The sequence below is a fragment of the Pinus tabuliformis genome, chromosome J, assembly GCF_031772625.1.
Source record: "Pinus tabuliformis cultivar Carrire ecotype Pingquan chromosome J, CPIR1, whole genome shotgun sequence".
NCBI classification, from domain to species: domain Eukaryota; kingdom Viridiplantae; phylum Streptophyta; class Pinopsida; order Pinales; family Pinaceae; genus Pinus; species Pinus tabuliformis.
The window spans coordinates 1,633,907,256-1,633,915,072 of record NC_142295.1 but is presented as its reverse complement, the minus strand read 5'-3'; the positions used below and the strand labels follow the sequence as shown (position 1 = coordinate 1,633,915,072).

Below are 7,817 nucleotides of genomic sequence, written 5' to 3'. Positions count from 1 at the left end.
TACTGGCGCCTTTGGGAATTGGTAAGCGGAAAGGATATTGAAGTACGCCATCAGTAGGCATTAACTCAGGTATGAGTTTAATCATTCGCATATTCATTTATGTCGTACACTACTTTTGGCATGACAGGTGTGATTCATGTTTATAACCTGTTGAGAAGTAGGTAATAAGTTGTTGGATTCCTGATGAGGATAAAAGACAATGAAACTTTTGTCGCACTTAAGAACAATATTGAACACTCATTGAGGAAGTGACGATCAACTACCAACTTTTGATTTGCACATATGGCAATAATAACAATGCATATATTGAACCAGATTGAAATTACAATGAACGAAACTTAATAGACCAATGCATGAATATAAATCAGGGGGAACATCCTTGAATAGGATGAAAAATTGTTTTAAAAAAAAAGACATTAGAAGAACCCCTTTAGATATTGAAAACATGCAATGAGTCAAGCAGCGAGACTTGATTTTCATAACTAACTTTTGATTCAGTCTTGTCATGGATGCATGAAGACGATTGGTAGTTGAGATTGGTTAGTATTGTATGACTAAACCATAGAACTTATATGCATTAATTCAATTGGACTAAGATTGTTACATTTCGTAAAACAAGTGAAGGTTGAATGATGTCACATGCATGGAATGTGTGTGCTATAGTTCCAGTTGTTTATGAGAAGAGTTCTTAATTTTATTCACCATGAGCATGCATGATGAATAGTATATTCTTATGTCTTAATAGATCTAATGACGATTGCCTTCTAATTAACTGAAATCCATTAGCTTGGTACGTGCTGATGTTAATTATTACTTGTTGGGAGATAAAAACCATTGGAGCCTCGATTAAATAATGGTTGAATTTATCTCTACTATGGGAATGATGGATTTCTTATGCATGTTGCATTCCAGTGTGAAGTTAAGGGTAGAGGCATGTTCAGTGGGTAACATTTCTAGGACCCATTCATGGTATAATTACATGTGATAATTATTCATAAATAGACTACCTGTGTTAATACAGTTGTCAGTAAACTCTAATTACCTTCCCCAACCATAGATGCTTCCAAAGGAAAAGGAAGCAAGGAGAAGGAAGAAGACCGTGCTGTAGAGACAGACGGAGATGGGAAAAAGAACTCGCTAAGTTTGGTAATGACCAGATAAAGCAAGCTTTGAGTGTTAGAATCTTGCGGAAGACTCTAAGTCTTGGGATGACTAGATAAGCGCTCGATGTGCATGTGAGTATTCCTTTGACCATGCTTAAGGAGTTGGAAATGATAACTATAGAGTGTTGACGTTAATGATTTTCATAATGTCTCCTTGAACTCATTATTCTGAAATGGTCACATAGTAGTGTTATGATAGTTGTTGCATATAGCACCAAATGGTAGCTCTAGTGCATGTGTGACACTTAGGAGATTATGCTTCTAATTGCATAAGTAGAGCAATTGCTTCCGGTAGGGGTGGTTTAACTTGTTAGTTATGCATGTTGATCCAAGGATAAGATAAGTGTCTTGTTCACTTACTTGAAGAACACGTATGAATGTTTTACATGATTTCTTAGTAGAGAGAGTATTTGAATGCATGCAATAAAAGAATGGTTCTTTTATAGATTTTCTTGGTAAAGAAAATGTGTTAAGGCATGCAGTTAAAGATTGATTATCTTGTATGTGGTCTTGGTAAATAAAATAGGTAGTTCCTATTAGAAAGATTCCACGTGAGTCTTGTGTGTGGAATGCTTGTCTCTGGTCTATTAAATCCTTGTTAAATATAGCCAAGTATCTTCTTGAGAAAGAGGATGAGGTATATAAATGTCCTGAGAACATAGCATGGAAGGTGGCCAAGTTTGCTTGAATTAAAATATGTATCTTTATTTGATAAAAGCTTCTTGGAATATATATATATATATATATATATATATATATATATATATATATATATATATATATATATATATGCTAATTGCATTACGATTCTAGTTAGTCTCTAAGTTCTAGTGAAATGATTATGCATTACATGCATGATAAAAGATAACTAAGGATGTGCTTCTAGGCATATAGATATTTATCCCTAATTTCTTGAGGAAAGGGTATATTACATATATACACAAATATAGTCTCATTCTAAGAGTATGCATACTTCATGTATGAAGATAAAGGATTTTATGAGAGTTCTTGAAAATGGAAATAGAGGTTCTTTCCTTTAAAGACACATTAGAATAGTGTTCATACAAGAACCAAAATCCTTACTTGTTTCATGAAAAGAACTATGTGCATTAAAGTAAAGTAATTGTGTTAGGAGAACACATGTTGCATATTGGTAGCTATTTTGACTTTGGAATTATGAGACTGTGCGTACTTAGAGACAGTGGTCATGATAGCTTCCTTGAAAATAATAATCTCTTGGAGAGATTGTCTTGTTGGAAGAGCTGTGTCGATTGCTTGATTTGATGCATAAAGGATAAGTAAACCTTGTTTTTGTATCTTGGTTTTTATGCCGAAAGATAGACATCTTTAATAATTCTTGAAAGGGAATCTTGAGAAATCCTCACATCGGAAGATAGAGAAATGAGGATTAAAATGACTTCCTTAAGAAAGAGGTATGTGGTTTATTGTAAGAAATGCTGGTAGTATTCTAGTGAAAGGAATATGGGTTGCATACATTAAAGGAAGGCTTATATGATAAGCAATGGTATGCACAAAGATTAGTCATTATGATATAGAGTTATGATCTTTGTATATTAGAGATATTATGTTTAATTACATTAACAATGCATGACCCAAGCTAGCCATAGTAAACGTGAGATAATACTCCATTAATGATGATTTGAATTGGAGCAGCAGACTATGGCAAAATTGGGAATGCTGAGAGTATTAACTCAACTGTTGTTGACATTTATACATTAATGAGTATTTGCATATGCTCTTATACATGACAATATTGTATGCATGAGAATTCTTGGAAATTGACTAGGTAATGACTGATGCATACTTATAACTAACGTTGCTGATGGGATTAAGTAGTGGTAGCTTAATGGCAACAAGAAAACTCATCACGTAAATTGCTGCAATGTGAAATGCAATTATAAATGAGAAAGAATGATGTTATATGATATGCATGAATTATGTTATTTGGAAAATTTACATGCATACAACGTGTATGATGGATATGTTTCCCATCAATCTTGATGTTGTGGACCCATGTTGGGGTTAAGTGTAAATGCATGGTATACATGCATGTCTGTTGTGCTAATGATAATGTTCATATGGTTCATTGTGTAAATTACTGTGAGAAAGAGATGAAAAAAGAAAAATATTCATGCTATGTCTGGTTGGGATCAGATGGCATAAGAGGAAAGAATTTCCTGTGTACGCTACGTCTGGTTAGGATCAGATAGCGTTTACTGGCGAGACCAGTGTGATTGCGGTCGAGTAGGACCTGCGTTTACTGGCGAGACCAGTGTGATTGCGGTCGAGTAGGACCTGCGTTTACTGGCGAGACCAGTGTGATTGCGGTCGAGTAGGACCTGCGTTTACTGGCGAGACCAGTGTAATTGCGGTCGAGTAGGACCTGCAAGTGCTTGGGTTGATGACAGTTACCTGCCCAGAGGGGTTGATGGTACTTGTCTACCCGGAGTTGGGTTGATGGCAGCTACCTGCCCAGAGGGGTTGATGGTACTTGTCTGCCCAGATTCATTCTCCTTGGAATTCTTGAGCTGGTTGGCCAGTGGAATTCCATGTTAGACCTGGTAAGGTCTCTATCAAAGAAACTGTCTGGATGTGAAAATGACTCGATTTGGTTGTGAGAACCAGTTCCCATGGGTTGGGAATTCCTTAGTCCAGTGTGAACTCATGGCTAAAGGAATTAACTAATCAGCTATATGTTATGTTAAAAATGAATTTTACATATAGTTGTGTAAAATATGTTATGCACATTTAATAAGAGATGAGCTTAGTGCTCGATAAAGAATAAATGGAAATTTTAATTCCTTTATTGTGTTAATAATGTTGTGAATATCTTAGTGGGAGCTAAGACAATTCTTGCTTGATGAAATGATTGACTGTTTGATGATTAGAGAGCTAGGTGCTCTTTTGGTACTTCTTGAAGTACTTTACGGATGTCTTTAGTAAGAATTCGTTCAGTGTGCACGTGAGCAGTGATTTATCATTTGATGATTAGCATTAGTGCTCTTTAAGTACTTGTAAAAGTACTGTGATTTAGAAAGCATCTAACATTGCACAATTGATTGCTAGTCAAAGTGTCTCATTTGACTCAAAATATAGTGACTAATGTGGTTGAATTTGTTAGTCATATATTGCAGGAACTACTTACCATGGAAGGTTGAAGAATTGTCCAACCTCTATTAACAGGCTTACATGAAAGTATTCATGATTTTCAAGCATAAGATGGTAAGTTATGGTAAGTTGACACAGAGAATTGTTTATTATGAATAAACAAGGGCCAGGTGGTGGCGAGTAGAAGTTGCATATTTTTGCAATTACAAATGATTATGACTATTGATGCTTATAACTAATGATATTTCTTATGACTATATCATTACTATTTTGTTTGTCGTCTTTTCTTGGAATGAAATCGTTGATTTCAAAGAGAAAGGATCACATTTGTGTGGATTAGATAGTAATACCACAAGTAAAATATCAAGTTCCGACGAAAGATGAACACCGAGGACGGTGTTCCTGTTAAGGGGGGGAGTATGTAATATACCTATTGTGATTAACCCCACGTAAAGTAATTTTAAATTACCAATCAGTTAATCAAACCTGCGTAAAAGTAATTTTAAATTACATATCAGTTACAACTGATTCTTGGCATTGGTTAAATGGATTAGCGAGCACCCTATCAGGGAGGAAGGCCAGGAGAGGATAGGTGGAGGAACAAGCGGGGAGAGAGGAATCCCATGAGAGAGCAGAGAAAGAAAAGAGGTTAAGTCTGGTAATGACCAGATAACCTGGATAGTAAAAGAAAAGGTTAAGTCTGGTAAGGACCAGATAACCTAGCACAGAGGTGCAAGAGTCTTGTCGAAGGCTGCAGGCCTGCAAGACGGCTCGGGGGGAGAATCCAGCGTAAGTGGATCTCAAGGTTGGGAGGATAAGAGCAAAAACATTGCAGGTGACCTCTGGAAGTAAGGACATCGGTAGCGGGACTATCCAGGTATGCATTCTCTAATATAGTCATTGAATAAAGAACAGGTACTGAAGTGTACAGACAGAATACGGAACCTGTATTTCTTTCCATTAGTTAACTGTGGTATTGTAAACAGGTTAATGCATACAGTCCCAAGGATATCTGTAAGTGAATATGTGTGACTGTGGTCACCTTTTAAATTTGCAATAATAACCTGGGGTTGTTTAGTTACATATATGCTCAGAACAGAGTCAAACCCTAGGGCAATTTGGCGGTATGAGAGACCGCATCAGTATATCAGTGATAGGAATAAAGAGAATAAAAGTAAACAGAACCCTTAACAATGAAATGGAACCGAGCTAAGTGGTCTGAGAATGCCTGGTAGAAACCCGAACTTAGATAAACACAGTCAAACCAGCGCAGAACTAGCGCTTGTACATAAGCATTAATGCTATATAAACCAATGATATGGCATGAATATTAAGCTGTGTATACCAATGCATAAACGTTAATGCTGTATAAACTAAGCAGTATTGCATAAACGACAATGCTGTGCAAACCAAGCAATATATCATAAATGTGAATGCTGTGTAAGCCACGGAATATCACATAAACCAATACTGTATGAACCCAGAAAATATTACGGAAAACAGTGCTGTAAGAGAGATATTGCAAAGTCATTAACGTGGTGTAAGCCAAACTACGTTAACAAACCCCGGACGAGGGTTTGAATTCCTACTTAGCTAAACCTGAAGATTAGCTAACATATAGCGATACAAGGAAGCCATTCAGATGTTACCGTGTTAAGGCTAATGCTACGAAGATGCGAAACTAAATAATATACATGTAACAACCCTGGCATTCACCGGTCATTATAAACGACTGTACGCGGAGAGGCGGTCACTACATTCATATACCGAGTGCAGGACTTGCTCTCAATGCCGCTTTAAAACAACTATGAAACAGATATAGTCTTTGCATGAATCGAATGCATGTTAGACATTGAGATTTATACCGTAAATAATGCATGCCGGTCTAGTTAACCCATAGGGTAGTATCATTCTGTTAAGCAAAAGGGAAATGAACATACAGTAATTACATTGGAATGTAAATCTTTACATATGAAACCGGCAACATAAAGACCAAGATGGCCATTAAAAGAACATTGACAGAATCTGTGAACTGAAAGTAAGGTATTCATTAAATAAAGTTGCGAGCTGTTAACATAGCCATATAAGAAGTCCTGGCAAGAAGGAAATAGCTGTAGAACCAGCGAATTAACTCAACTATTCTGAAGCATTTTAGCTCCATTTAACTGTCAATAGCTCGAGGGCAGCTTTAAAAAAAATAAATATTCAGACATTGACTCATTCAAACCCTAAGACCCTAGCCAAAACAAATGTACAAAATATATATATAGATGGCATGTAAGCCATGAGCAGTACCTAACTAAACCCTAACGGGCTATCGCAGTACAGGTCCGGCATGAAGAGGCCGTCTGCATAGCGTAACCAGGGTTTGGAAAAAATGGTAGCCAGACCTGAGACATGTAAATAGAGGGTCATGAGCCACGTCTCGGCCAGAAGACAACGCATCCAGCTTCACAGCTAAACCATTCTTATCAAGGGGAAGAAATTATACACGAGATAAGCATACCTGTGGTTTCTGTAGCCGGCAAGATCTCCTGCAGACGGTAGGAATCTGCGGATGGCAAACCCACCTGTACATAACTACACACAGTGAACATTCTGAAATAGTCGGGTATCCAGAGGGTTACAAGGAATACAAAACATATCTTCGAGGAACCTGACTGTAAAAATGAACTATAGACTTGATAATGCGAGAAGACTGTTACCTGAACAGCAAGGAGGAGCCGGAGAGGTTGCTGAGAGATCTGTCGAGTTGTGGAGGAGCTCGGCCGCAGCTATGGAGTGCAAATGAACTAATCCGACGAAACCGGTGTCTTAAGTATTGACCACCAAACCCTAAGCAGATCTGGGCCATTAGGGTCACACGCAAATTTGAAGGGTAAATGAAGCAATGAATTAAAAAAAAAAACAAATTTAAACAAATTGCGTTGAATAAAAAATAAATAAATTATAAATATAATATTTTAATTTAAGTTTTTTAATCTATATTATTATAAATGTTAAAAATATTATGATGTGAATTTTATAACAACAAAAAAAATTTAACATTTACAGATGTAATGTTATTTATTATTTAATAATTTTATATTTGTATTAACTAGCCATTGTCCCAAAAGGTACAAAAAAAGGCAGATAGAATTATGAAATTGGAATTGTTGAATTTCCGTAAAAGATTAAAAAGTACAAGTGTTTTTTTAACAAAATATTAAAAATAGAGAATAATGAATGTTGGAAACCACATAATATTTACAGTGTAAATTATATATATATATATATATATATTAATTAAAATCCCAATTGTATTGTCAATTTTGCTTTTGGTTACACACAATATGGTTTATGGTACACAAAAATGACGAACTATAAATATGTACAGAATTTGATGTTATTATCTATCGTGAAAGTTAAAACTTTTATAGAAACATACACTTCCACAATTGCAACTCTGCTCCAACATCGATTCATATGCTTCCACAACTGCAACTCTGCTCCAACATTTATGCACTATGTCATGTTTTGTAAAAC

General features: G+C 36.0%; 1 long non-coding RNA gene across 1 annotated transcript; it reads right to left on the bottom strand.

Annotated features, from left to right (window-relative positions):
• Positions 1–6,529: 6,529 nt before the first annotated feature.
• LOC149233760 (uncharacterized) lies at positions 6,530–7,146 on the bottom strand. The gene is made up of 3 exons (XR_016248491.1): positions 6,998–7,146; positions 6,799–6,862; positions 6,530–6,682 (listed from the first exon to the last, which is right to left on the bottom strand). It is a non-coding gene; the product is annotated as an uncharacterized LOC149233760 (long non-coding RNA).
• Between the last annotated feature and the right edge of the window lie 671 nt (positions 7,147–7,817).